General features: G+C 45.0%; 1 protein-coding gene across 1 annotated transcript in view; it reads right to left on the bottom strand.

Moving 5' to 3' along the window:
* bean1 (brain expressed, associated with NEDD4, 1) overlaps window positions 1-14,836 on the bottom strand; it is a 103,400-nt gene that overhangs the window by 67,768 nt on the left and 20,796 nt on the right. The window lies entirely within an intron of this gene.

Below are 14,836 nucleotides of genomic sequence, written 5' to 3' on the forward strand. Positions count from 1 at the left end.
TACCTACTCATTCAAACAGATACAATTCTAACAGGGCTGCATGTGGGGATGGTGATCCCTCTGACTTGGATGGGCAGGAGTAATGTCTTCACTCAGAGGGTGACCCTGTGGAATTCTCTATCACAGTGAGCTGTGAAGGCCAAGTCACTGAATACATTCAAGAGATAGCAGGAACATGGTGTTGAGACAGTGGGTTAGCTATTATCATGCTGACTGGCAGAGCAGGCTTGATGGGCTGAGTGGCCTACTCCTGCTCCTATTTTATGTTTCTACTAGGCTTCCCTTTAGGGTGGGCAAATTAAGGGTTCCGAAATGGTCCACATTGGCACCTTGTACATTAAATAGCAGAGAGGACTGGAGCTGCAGGAAGAGACAGCACTTACCCTTTCATATTTTGGCAGGAGCTGCAGGAAGAGAAGGAGCAACAGGGGGCAGGAAGGTGACCAGCTACCAGGGGGACCTGTGGCAGACTGAGTCAGGAAGCTGTAAGCCCATTACATCCCCTCTCATATACTGCAGCTGCAGCTTGATGATCCATCCCTCTCTCACTGAACATTCCCCATCATCTTCTACTCATCATACCACATCCTCATAGCTTTATACTGTCAACACTGAGGATGACTGGACAATACAGCTTCAAAATGGGAATGAATATTGAAGGGCAAAGTGACACTGTGAACAATTATAAACACCTAAGTGATCTTTCTTATGAAGCTCAACCCTTGACATTCAATGGCATCACTATCGCTGAATCTCCCACTATCAGCATACTAGGGGTTAGTATTGATTAGAAACTGAATTGGACAGGCATATAAATACTTGAGTAGATTAGGTTAGATACCCTACAATATGGAAACAGGCCGTTCGGCCCAAGTCCGCATTGACCGTCCGAAGAGTAACCCACCCTGACCCATTCTCCTACCCTAAGTATAACTTTGACTATTGCACCTAGCAGTATGGACAATTTAGCATGGCCAATTCACCTGACCTGCACATCTTTGGACTGTGGGAGGAAACTGGAGCACCCGGAGGAAACCCACGCAGACACAGGGAGAATGTGCAAACTCCACACAGAGAGTCGCCTGAGGCAGGAATTGAACCCGGGTCTCTGGTGCTGTGAGGCAGCAGTGCTAACCACTGAGCCACCATGTCGCCGACATTGCTGAAAAAAAGACACAGTTTGACTTGCATTCATCAGGACATCAGTCTATAGTACAGAAAAAGGCCCTTTGACCCATCACACCTGTGGTGGTCAAAAACAGCCATGACTACTCTAATCCCATTCCCCAGCAGTTGGCCCATTGCCTTGCTGCCTTGACATCACAAACATTAATCCGGCTTCAGTATGATGAGGGTTTCTGCCTCTCTCACCATTATAGGCTGTGAGTTTCAGATTGCCCGCCACCCTCTGGGTGAAAAAAAGTTTCCTGACTTCTCCTCTGAACTTGCTGCTCCTTATCTTAAATCCATTCCCCGAGTCATTGATCCTGCCAGGTTATCTTATCAATGCTCCTCATAATTTAACACATGTCAATCATGTCCCCTCTCAATCTCCACTGCTCCATGGAAAATAAGTCCAGTTTGTCCAATCTCTCTCTATAACTGAAACTCTCCAGCCCAGGCACCATCCTGCTAGATCTCCTCTGCACCCTCTCCAGTGCAAAGATATCCCTCCTGTAAAGTGGATTCCAGAAGAGCACTCCATACTCCAGCTGGGGCATAACCAACATTTACACAGTTCCAATATAACTTCCTGCTCTGAAACTCTCACATTCATCAGGACATTTCACAAGAATGCCATTGTAAAGGGAAACAAACATTTATATTGTAAGAAAGCAGATTAGTGTTTGGTTGGCACATAGAATCTGATTGTTAGTAAATTAGAAACGTAAAGCATCTTGAATGTGTGAGCAATAGATGAAACTAACTGTTTCACATTGCCAAAATGCAGGACTAAAACAAGGTGATGTTCACCCCTGACAGGATCCTACCATTAAATGCTTTGCCTATAACACAAATAAATCATGTGGTTTATGAAATTTAGTGCCAGTGTGATGTCAGGTATGTGGGCGATAGGAGCCAAAGTCTAAGTGGATTATATCAAACCACATATCAAATACATAATGCCAATAAAAGACAACTTATATCACATATTGCCATCTTGCAATCATCCAGGACAATTCATGAGAATGCCAATATAAAGGGAATACATCATTTATAGTGTATAAGAGCAGAGTGCCCGGGGACTTGATTGGTAGAGGTGTTGCCATGGTCTCGGCCACAGAGAGAAGAAGCAAAGGTGAAAATAGTGAAAGCTTTGACAATCATTTTCAGATCCTTTCTGGCTTCAGAAGTAGTGCAAGAGGACCAGAGGACAGTGAACACTGTATCATTGTGTTACAAGGATAGCCCAGCTGATCACCAGCCGAACCTCAGTGCTGGATAAACTGCTGTTGGCTGGTCAGGTGTGAAGGGTAAAGGGGGCGCAGTGGTAGTCTGGTGCACTGACCTCTACACCGCTGAAGCCAAACGTCAACACGAGGACACCTCTTCCTACTGCCCCCTTGACCATGACCCCACCCCCCCATCACCAAACCATCATCTCCCAGACCATACAGAACCTCATCACCTCAGGAGATCTCCCACCCACAGCTTCCAACCTCATAGTCCGGGAACCCCGCACTGCCCGGTTCAACCTCCTTCCCAAGATCCACAAGCCTGACCACCCTGGCCGACCCATTGTCTCAGCATGCTCCTGCCCCACTGAACTCATCTCTACCTACCTCGACACTGTCCTATCCCTCCTAGTCCAGGAACTCCCCACATATGTTCGAGACACCACCCACGCCGTCCACCTCCTCCAAGACTTCCGTTTCCCCGGCCCCCAACGCCTCATCTTCACCATGGATATCCAATCCCTCTACACCTCCATCCGCCATGACTAGGGCCTCTAAGTCCTCCGTTTTTTCCTCTCCAGACGTCCCCAACAGTACCCTACCACCGACACTCTCATTCGTTTGGCCGAACTGGTCCTCACCCTTAACAATTTCTCCTTTGAATCCTCCCACTTCCTCCAGACCAAAGGGGTAGCTATGGGCACACGTATGGGCCCCAGCTATGCCTGTCTCTTTGTTGGCTATGTAGAACAGTTGATCTTCCATTATTAAACACCGACACCACTCCCCACCTCTTCCTCCGCTACATTGATGGCTGCATTGGCGCCACCTCGTGCTCCCGTGAGGAGGTTGAGCAATTCATCAACTTCACCAACACATTCCACCCTGACCTTAAATTTACCTGGACCATCTCTGACACCTCCCTCCCCTTCCTGGACCTCTCCATCTCCATTAATGACGACCGACTCGACACTGACATTTTTTACAAACCCACCGACTCCCACAGCTACCTGGATTACACCTCTTCCCACCCTACCTCTTGCAAAAATGCCATCCCGCATTCCCAATTCCTCCGCCTCTGCCGGATCTGCTCCCAGGAGGACCAGTTCCACCACAGAACACACCAGATGGCCTCCTTCTTTAGAGACCGCAATTTCCCTTCCCACGTGGTTAAAGATGCCCTCCAACGCATCTCGTCTACATCCCGCACATCCGCCCTCAGACCCCACCCCTCCAACCGTAACAAGGACAGAACGCCCCTGGTGCTCACCTTCCACCCTACCAATGTTCGCATAAACCAAATCATCCGCCGACATTTCCGCCACCTCCAAACAGACCCCACCACCAGGGATATATTTCCCTCCCCACCCCTTTCCGCCTTCCACAAAGACCGTTCCCTCTGTGACTACCTGGTCGGGTCCATGCCCCCCTACACTCCACCCTCCCATCCTGGCACTTTCCCCTGCCACCGCAGGAACTGTAAAACCTGCGCCCACACCTCCTCCCTCACCTCTATCCAAGGCCCTAAAGGAGCCTTCCACATCCATCAAAGTTTTACCTGCACATCCACTAATATCATTTATTGTATCCGTTGCTCCCGATGCGGTCTCCTCTACATTGGGGAGACTGGGCGCCTCCTAGCAGAGCGCTTTAGGGAACATCTCCGGGACACCAGCACCAATCAACCACACCGCCCCATGGCCCAACATTTCAACTCCCCCTCCCACTCTGCCATGGACATGGAGGTCCTGGGCCTCCTTCACTGCCGCTCCCTCACCACCAGACGCCTGGAGGAAGAACGCCTCATCTTCCACCTCGGAACACTTCGACCCCAGGGCATCAATGTGGACTTCAACAGTTTCCTCATTTCCCCTTCCCCCACCTCACCCTAGTTCTAAACTTCCAGCTCAGTAACTGTCTCCTTGACTTGTCCAGACTTGTCCTACCTGCCTATCTTCTTTTCCACCGATCCACTCCACCCTCTCCTCCCTGACCTATCACCTTCATCCCCTTCCCCACTCACCCATTGTACTCTATGCTACTCTCTCCCCACCCCAACCCTCCTCTAGCTTATCTCTCCACCCTTCAGGCTCACTGCCTTTATTCCTGATGAAGAGCTTTTGCCCGAAACGTCGATTTCGAAGCTCCTTGGATGCTGCCTGAACTGCTGTGCTCTTCCAGCACCACTAATCCAGAATTTGGTTTCCAGCATCTGCAGTCATTGTTTTTACCTCAGGTGTGAAGGGTTCCCTTGGCATTGAGAAAGGGTCAGGACACCAGCGCGGTGTGTTAGAATGGGGACTGACATCCAGGAGAAGGTTGGAGAGGTCGGAGTGAATATGACAGCCACTCAGCTTTCTTGTTTTGATAAGGCCATTTTAAAACATTTATTTAATGGACATGGGTGAATGCTGCCTGGACAACCATTTATTGGCCATCCCTTAAACCCTTGAGAAGGTGGTGGTGAGCTGCCTTTTTGAACCACTGCAATTTTTGTTACTTGTTCAAGGAATATGGTTGTCACTGGCTAGGTCAGCATTTATTGTCTGTCCTTAATTGTCCAAGGGGCAGCTAACAGTCAACCACATTGCTGTGGGTCTGGAGTCGCACATAGGTCGGACCAGGTAAGGACAGGTTTTACAACAATGTGTACGTGGTCACCATTAGATTGGCTTTTTAAATTCCAGGTTTTATTGAATTGAAATTTCCCCATTGGCCATGGTGGGATTTGAACCTCGTCTTTAGAACCTGGGTTGCTAATCCAGTGATAGGGCTGTGTGCGTGGGTAAATAAACACACACGGAAATGAAGCACATTGAACAAAGACCTAGGTCCAATTGGCTGGATACGAAATTGAGGATTTTCTATTGCTGTCCAGTTGACAACAAATTGATATCACCAAAATCCAAGCAAAGTGAGTGAAACTCAGCTCATTGCAGTTTGGACTGTAATCCCAGGATTCACTCTTTTTTTGCCTATGTTTTCCACCCTTGATATGTTTGCAGCACTGCCTGTCTTGCCTGTCCGACTTGTGAAGGAATGTTTGTGTGTTTGGGGTTAAAGGGGATATGGTTTAAATTTTCATGGTTTGCATTTTACGACAGTTTAAAGAATAAGTTTGCTCATAATTAAGTTTATTTTTGTTAATTGGTGAAATCTGGTGTGAGTTTCTTTTGCCCAAGGTAGCAGTCAAAGTCAGGCAACTTAACTAAATTAACCCATCCTTGTGAATCCATCAGACATTCACACTTTCATGATAGCTTGTGGAGTTATGGGGCTTGATTATCAGCGCACTCCTCCCAATAGGATCATGACGACGTGTGTAATATGTTATTATGTTTGGAATTTTACTTTTTTAAAAATAAGGGCCTGATAAATTTTGGTTAGTTTTGTGAAGTTTTGTTTTAGAAAGGTCAGAAAGTCATTTGGAACAGGGATTCAGGTACATCAATTCCATGAAAGCATGTGACTACAGTGAACTGCCTAGGAGAAACTCTGTGGGGTTAATGGATAAAATATCAATGCTCTTGAGTTTATGAGAGTGTAAACACATTAAGACAATTAGCTTAATTTTGACCAGAACATAAGGTTCATTGTCTCAGTTCTGAAAAACCTGGATATTTAGTTCAGAGGAGAACTGTCATTTCCAGTTTTTAATTTTTTTTTCCAGTTTAGCTCAGTTTAGGGGAACCAGTTATAGAGTCATAGAGTCATAGAGTCATAGAGATGTACAGCATGGAAACAGACCTTTCGGTCCAACCTGTCCATGCCGACCAGATATCCCAACCCAATCTAGTCCCACCTGCCAGCACCTGGCCCATATCCATCCAAACCCTTCCTATTCATATATCCATCCAAATGCCTCTTAAATGTTGCAATTGTACCAGCCTCCACCACATCCTCTGGCAGCTCATTCCATACACGTACCACCCTCTGCGTGAAAAGGTTGCCCCTTAGGTCTCTTTTATTATTCCCCCATTCTGGACTCCCCGACACCAGGGAAAATACTTTGTCTATTTATCCTATCCATGCCCCTCATAATTTTCTAAACCTCTATAAGGTCACCCCTCAGCCTCCGACACTCAGGGAAAACAGCCCCAGCTTGTTCAGCCTCTCCCTGTAGCTCAGGTCCTCCAACACTGGCAGCATCCTTGTAAATCTTTTCTGAACCCTTTCAAGTTTCACAACATCTTTCCAATAGGAAGGAGACCAGAATTGCACACAATATTCCAACAGTGGCCTAACCAATGTCCTGTACAGCCGCAACATGACCTCCCAACTCCTGTACTCAATTCTCTGACCAATAAAGGAAAGCATACCAAACACCTTCTTCGCTATCCTATCTTCCTGCGACTCCACTTTCAAGGAGCTATGAACCTGCACTCCAAGGTCTCTTTGTTCAGCAACACTTCCTAAGACCTTACCATTAAGTGTATAAGTCCTGTTAAGATTTGCTTTCCCAAAATGCAGCACCTTGCACTTATCTGAATTAAATTCCATCTGCCACTTCTCAGCCCATTGGCCCATCTTGTGCAGATCCTGTTGTAATGTGAGGTAACCTCTTCGTTGCCTCAGCAGAAGTGGTTTCTAGTCTGTGGAACTTCCGAGTCAGGAGAATTTGTACAGAAATCTTCTGGTTGCTGGAATTGAGATAGTTTAGGTCATCAGAATGTAACACATTCAGGCCATCAGACTTGGAAAGGGAAAAAAGAAAACTTCCCAACAGTCCAAGGAAAAGAAATGAGAAAGAATCCGCCTATTGAACCTAGGTCTTTGTTCAATGTACTTCATTTCCATGTGTGTTTATTTTCTCACACACACAGCCCTATCTTTGCTTGCATATTTTCCAATGAATTATGTTCACTTTCCCCTTCTGAGGTCTTTGACAAAAATTAAAAAACTGAGATTGGAATGATATTTCTCTGAGATTAAGTCTCCGTGAATGGCTGTGTTGGGAAATAGGTTGAAACTTTGTTTAATGTTTGCATTAAGATCTTTCTAATCAGCCTCTCTATTTACATAGCTTTATTTTTTCTTCTTTTGTGTAAAAAAACTTATTTTCTGTAATTAAAGAATGCTGCAGCCTCTTGTAAAGAGATTTCAATGACTAATAACCACAGTTACCAACTGCAAACATAAAACAGATGATCTATGCATGTTTCTTTTGGGAAGTGGACTTGTCCAGTATTGCCATTAGCTGGGACCATAGAGACAGATAATATGATTGACAGGTGCATTCTACACTTGTGAAAAAGATTGACAAGAAAGCTTGCAGCAAAACATATTAAATTCAAACAAATTCACAGAGAAACCCACAGGAAATTTGCTTAACCCACTTTTAGCAGCATTTTAACTAAAGTTTTTAATCGTTTAGGAAATCGGTTGCCTTGTCAGGTCAAATACCATTGGAAGTGGGTTAATTAAATGCACAGTGCTGTGCTGATTAGCACAAGAAAGGATTAGAGAATCTAAAATTAATTTGCTTCATTAATATATACATACACATATGGCTGCTGTAACGCACATCTGGGGAACACGCAGGTAGATACAATCTGACAAACTGTACCAGTGATACTCATCAGCTTCTAGTTAAGCTGAACCCTATAACCCTCTGGGATTTCTGCATTTATTCAATTTGGGGCTCTTGTGATTCTCTAATTTCTCTTATTCCACCACTGCACTGTCCAATCTCTGAAATTCCCCACCTTAAACCTCTCAGCAATGAACCTATCAAATCCATTAATCATTCTAAATGGCTCAATTAGTAAACTGTTTAATGTTTGACACTCGAGGGAATACAGAAACCTAGTCAATGCAACCTGCCCTCATTCAGCTCCAGTATCATTCTCAAGGGTTTGAGCTGTGTCCGCTCAAAGGCCAATACATTCTCCAGAGTGCGGTGCCCAGTCCTGCAGAGGGGTAGAACCATCGCTTTGTAAATTCAGAATAGCGAGAGTTGGTTGAGTGTTTAATCTGAAGGCTAGGCTCTGTCATTACCACATTGTTATCTCAGTTTGGTTTAAGCTCTGGCATTGCTGGTGTGAGCTTCGAAGCTTCTGCCTCACTGATGTCAACTGAACAAAGCTGACCTCTGTTGTTGTAAAAGACACTGAAATACAACTGACAATACAGGAAAACACTCAGCAGCTCAGGCAGTATCTGCATAAAGAGAGAAACAGGTCAATGATTTCTCATCAGAGCTCAGCTGAAAGAGGTGTATATGAACTGGTGTTTCAGTCGGAAGGAGTGTTCGGATTCTGGATGACAGGAGGTGACAGGGGAGGTGTAATATCTCCTAATGCTGTAGGCACCATGGAGAATGAAAGGAGCAATGGGCCAGGAGGGAACAATACCTTCACAATGCAGGAACAGAGTGCAGGGAAGACAGACTTTGTTGCTGTGTTAGTTCTGAATGCAGCAGATATGGTGCTTGCATTAAAGATATCTGCTCTGATCAGCTATAAATGTGTGGTTGCTCCTGGGGCACCACACCATGTGTGTGAAGGCTCTTGACGCACTTGCAAAAAGCTGTAAACCTCAGTGATCCTTGCTGTACCCTAAGGCCATTACAGAGGAACCTCGATTATCCGAATACCTTGGACAGGGAGTATTTTGTTCAGAAAAACAAATGTTCGGATAATCGAATGCCTGATAACACAAGCATCAGGACCTTGTGATCTTGTCTGGATAATCCGAAATTTGGACAATCAAATGCCGGATAATCGAGGCTCCTCGGTATATCTAGGAAGAAGCAAACACAGAAATGCTGGAGAAACTCAGCAAGTCTGGCAGCATTTGTGGAGATACAGTGAAACTGAGTTAACATTTTGGGCCGAGTATGACTCTCCTTCAGAACACAGTCATTCCAGACTCAAAATGTGAACTCTGTTTCTCGTTCCATGGATGCAGCCAGAGCTGTTGAGTTTCTCCAGCATTCTCTGCGTTTGCTTCAGGTTTCCAACTTCTGCTGTGTTTTGCTTTGATGTCTTAAAAGAGGTAGGATGTACCATAGGGAGCGCAAGGTTGAAGTAGGGAACACGTGATGACCAAGTGGCATTATCACTGCAACTATTAATCCATAGATTCAGGTAATGTTCTGGGCACCTGGGGTTTGAATACCACCATGGCATATGGTGGGATTTTATTCCAGATGTTTGTTGGATTCAAACAGCCAAATGATGATTGTGAAACAGTTGTTGGAGAAAAGCTGACTTGTTTCGCTAATGCCCCTTTCGGAGAAGGGAGCTGCTCCCTTTATTCTGGTCTGGTCTATATGTAACTCCAGACCCAGTGCAATGTGGTTAACTCAATTGCTCTCTGGGCAATTTAAAAAAAATATCATGCACAGGATGTGGCCGTTGTTGTCTCATCCCGAATTTATTGCCTATCTTTAATTGCCCAGACGGCAGTTAAGAATCAGCCACATTGCTGTGGGTTTGGAGTCACATGTAGGCCAGATCGGGTAAGGATCGCAGATTCCCTTCACTAAAAGACATTGGTGAGCTAGATGGGCTTTTTAAATGAAAGACAACAATTCATAATGACTACATTAGATTGGCTTTTTTTTAACTGCTTCCCCTGCCACAACAATTCCATATTTTTACTGAACTCAAACTTCACCATCTTTCCTGGTTGGGTTTGAGCCTGTTTCCCCAGAACATTATAACTTGGGGCTCTGGTTAATAGTCCACTGACATTACCCCTTCGTCTATCTGAACACTGAGAGGATAAGCACATGACTCTGGTAATCCCTAAAGTAATTCTCTACAGCTCTGGATGGGGGACCACCAGTTTATAGCATTCCTCACACTCTGCAAATAATGGGAGGGAGGGTGTTCCAAAATTGGAAAATTACCCCAGTGCAGCACAAAAAATCATCATGAGGTAGAGGAGAACCTCACCAAGGCTATGGGCATAGCCAAAGCTGGCTTAGCCAGAAACAAGGAATTTTGGATGTAGGTTTGCTTGCTGAGCTGCAAGGTTCATTTCCAGATGTTTTGTTACCTTACTAGGTAACATCTTCAGTGGGCCTCATGCGAAGCAATGCTGAAAATTCCTGCTTTCTATTTATATGTTTTTGGGTTTCTTTGGGTTGGTGATGTCATTTCCTGTGATGATGTTATTTCCTGTGGTCCACTGAAGATGTTACCTCGTAAGGTAATGAAATGTCTGGAACTGAACTGCCCAGCTCAGCGAGCAAGCCTATATCCAAAACCTCAGCCTGAGCTACAAATCTTCTCAAAACTTGCTAAAATCAAGGAATTGTTATGGTACAGAAGGAGCCAATGGCCCCTTATGCCTACACTGGTTCCATTATGTAGTGCCAAATTTCTGCCTTTTTCCTCATACCCTTCCACGTGATTTCTATCTAAATAATCAGCCAGTCCCCTCTTGAAGGGCTCAGCTGAACCTGCCTCCACTATCAGAGGATCATAGAATCCCAACAGCATAGAAACAGGCCATTTGGCCCAACAAGTCCACACCTACCCTCCAAAGGGTAACCCACCCAGACTCATTCTCCTACATTTCCCCTGAATGATGCACCTAGCCTACACATCCCTGAACACTATAGACAATTTAGCCTGGCCAATTCACTTAACCTGCACATCTCTGGATTGTGGGAGGGAACTGAAGCGCCCAGAGGAAACCCACGTGGACGATGTGCAAACTCCACACAGACAATTGCCCGAGGCTGGAATCGAACCTGGGTCCCTGGTGTTATGAGACAGCAGTGCTAACCACCGAGCCACCATGCCACTCACGTTTGCAAGATGTCCACATCCCATGAATAAAGTAAAAAACATTAACAATACGTAATGAAAACAGAAAGAAGTGCAGAAACAAAAAGAGAAGTTGCTGGAAAATCTCAGCAGGTTTGGCAGCATCTGTGAAGAGAAATCAGAATTAACATTCTGAGGAAGGGTCTCCTGACTTGAAACATTAACTTTGATTTCTCTTCACAGATATTGCCAGACCTGGTGAGCTTTTCTAGTAACTTCTATTTTTGTGACTGGTTAACAGTACGTAAATGGAAATGAGCCTCATAAGTAGCTATTGTGAGTTTTTCAAATTGGCAATCAATCTAAAATATGACTACTTGTGGATTGTTTATGAACGACCAGAGCCTGGATAAGACTCAACTTGAAACTAGTCCTTTTCTTTAAGGATCTTACCAATTAAGGTTTGTCTGAACATCAAAACTAGATTGAGGTGATTTGTTTGATAAGCGGTATGTCACTGCAGGATTTGAGTCTAAATCCATGTAGTGGGGAGGCTGACCACCAATGTTGCCATGTTCTGAAGGGACATCATGCTGAAGGTGATGGAAGTGGATGATTTAGATGATGAGGAGTGTGCAGATCGGTGAGTTGGACAGTAAGGTCCAGGGGAACTCTACTCTAGTTTTGGGAGGGAGGTGAAAAGGCTTTTGGTGCTGAAGTTTGGGAAATAGGTCAAGGACCCTTTGAATGACAGGGGCAGGGAATTGGTGGGAGGGGTGAGAGGAAGATATATCCATGGCAGTCATAGAATCATACAGCATAGAAACAGACCCTTCGGCCCAACCCGTCCACACTGACCACGTTCCCAAACAAAACAAGCAACACTTCTCTGCGTTTGGCCCATATCCCTCCAAACATTTCTTATTCATGAGCTTATTTAAATATCCTTCAAATGTTGTAACTACACCCTCATTCACCACTTTCCCTGGAAGCACTCTCTGTGTAAAAAAGTTACCCCTCATATCTTTTTCGAATCTTTCTCCTCTCTCTTTAAAAATATGCCCCCTAGTTTTGAACTCCCCACCTTAGGGAATAGATCTTATCTATGCCCCTCATGATTTTATAAACCTCAATAAGGTCACCCCTCAACCTCCCATTCTCCGATGAAAAATGTCCCAATCTATCCAGCCTATTTTTACAATTCAAACCCTCCATTCCCGGTAACATCCTGGTAAATCTTTTCTAATCCCTCCCCAGCTTATAATATCCTTCCTATAACAGGGTGACCAGAACTGCACACAGTACTCCGGAAGAGGCCTCACCAATGTCCTGTACAACCTCAACATGACGTCCCAATTCCTATACACAAAGTCTATTTAGAGTGGTGCTGGAAAAGCACAGCAGGTCAGGCAGCATCCAAGGAGCAGGAGAATCGATGTTTTTTGGCAAAAGCCCTTCGTCATTCCTGGATGTTCCTTGGATGCTGCCTGACCTGCTGTGCTTTTCCAGCACCACTCTAATCTTGACTCTAATCTCCAGCACCTGCAGTACCCACTTCCTCTTATACTCAAAGGTCTGAGCAATGAAGGGCAAGTGTTCTAAATGCCTTCTTAATCAGTCTTGCCTCAAGTCGGCTAATCTAAGGAAGGATGTGGAAAGAGGCTGTGTGGAGATTTAGAGAGTATGGAGTTAGAAACCACGGAGGGAAGATCTCGAGAGAAGATGACCTCAGTGAAGGGTTAGGTTGATGTTTGGTGAATGAGTCATGGTCCTGCTGAAAGAGGAGCTGACAGGTTGGAGCAAAGGCTCCACAAGGCAGGAGCCTGGCCCATAACAACAACAGTATGTCAGTTGTCAGCATGTTTAATAGCAACCTCCCTTTTGGACCTGCAAGAACAGAGTGCTGTAAACTCACTGGATAACACAAGTCTTACAGAGCAGAAAGATGCCATTCAGTCCACTGTACCTGTACTGTCAAATTAAATGAGCATCATTACCTGGAGCCAATCTCCTGCCCTTTCCCTGTAACTTTACACATTGCTTGGAATAAAATAATAATTCAAGTTGGTGTGGAATGCACTAGCTGCAAATATGGTGGAGGCGGGTTCAGTTGAGGCTTTCAAGAGTGCTTGGGATCATCATTTAGATAGAAATAATGTGCAGGGAATAGAAACGGTGCAGGCATGATGGGTCAAATGGCTTCCTCTGCACCATAACAAATGTCTGATTCTGTGAATGCCTCAATTGAACTTGCCCTCACCAGACTTCTCGGCAGTGAATTCCAAACCCTCACAACTTGCTGAGGGAAAAGGTCTCTTCCTCAGTTCACCCTTGCTGCTTTTGCAAATCACTGTAAATCTATGCCCTCTTCTTCTTGTTCCTTCTAGTGCCCTCCAGTGAAACTGAGATGGCCAATGCCACTTCACCCTTTGTGACAAGATCCTGACAGGGCTAAGAGATGAGGGTGAAGATGGAATGAGATTTCTGAAGATAGCAAGGGAAGCCTGTGGGCAGTGAGAGTGGTCCTGGTCAGTGAGTTGGCCATCTGATAAAAAGTCGTTAATCTGAAATGTTAACTCCATTTCTCCTCCACAGACATAGACAGTTTCTATTTCACTCTGTGTCTCTGCAGCATTCACATTGCCCGAAGGTACAGATTTGCACATCCCACAAGTGATCACTGCAAATTATTTTAGGATGAAAACACCATTCATTGACATGTTCCAACCACATCAGCAACAAACACAAGGTAGGTGAATAAAGGACAGAAAAATATCAACAAAGCAGGGACACTCCGTTTTAGAGAGAATGTTTCAGAATTTATATAAACTGATCCAGAACTTCAGTTAGACCACATTTAATCAGTCTTGGTATCCATTTATAAAATTATGTTATAACATATTTATAATTATAATGAATCCATGAGAAGGTACATAAAGGGTTTGTTAGAATGGCTGAGAGATTATAATTACCATGAATAACTGTATGAGCTGGGGCACTTTTCTGTAGAAAAGTCTGAGGGGTGGACTGATTGAAATTATCAAAATCATTTTTGCCAGGGCAGACATAGAAAAGACGGGGAGTTCAAAACTGGGGCATGGAAATATAAGATATTCACCAACATTCCGATAAGGAATTCAGGAGAAACCGCTTTACCAATGGTGAGGTGAGAACCTTGGATTGGCTAACACTCGGAGTAGATATATTTAAAGGGCATTGAGGTAAGCTCATTGATGGAGAAAGAGATGGATGGATATGTAGATTTGGGTGACACAAAGTCATGTGACCATCATTGACCGCATGGATCAGTTGGGTGGAATGGTCACTTTCTGAGCCCAGGATCGGCCTCATTTGTAGCACCCAGGCTGCCCGGTTAAGAAGCCATCCCCTACACACATAGGGCTGTCGGGCACTTTATCATCAGTCTCCCAAGGTGCTGGATTGTACCTAACTGACTAACTCTGTGCTCAGCAACACTGAGATTTCGACTCCATGGTTTAATTTGCGAAGAGCCTGGGCTGCCGAAAAATCAGGGACCCCCCCCCCCCCCCACCACCCCTAACCTCTCATTCTCCCCATCTGGACCCAAAGAAGTGCACTGGCTTGGCTGCAGGAGTTTCTGGGAAGGTGACAGACTTAGACATTAGAGTGTGTTGCTGGAAAAACAGGTCAGGCAGCATCCAAGGAACAGGAGAAATGACGTTTCAGGTCAGAGCCGTT

The sequence above is a fragment of the Chiloscyllium punctatum genome, chromosome 26, assembly GCF_047496795.1.
Source record: "Chiloscyllium punctatum isolate Juve2018m chromosome 26, sChiPun1.3, whole genome shotgun sequence".
NCBI classification, from domain to species: Eukaryota; Metazoa; Chordata; class Chondrichthyes; order Orectolobiformes; family Hemiscylliidae; genus Chiloscyllium; species Chiloscyllium punctatum.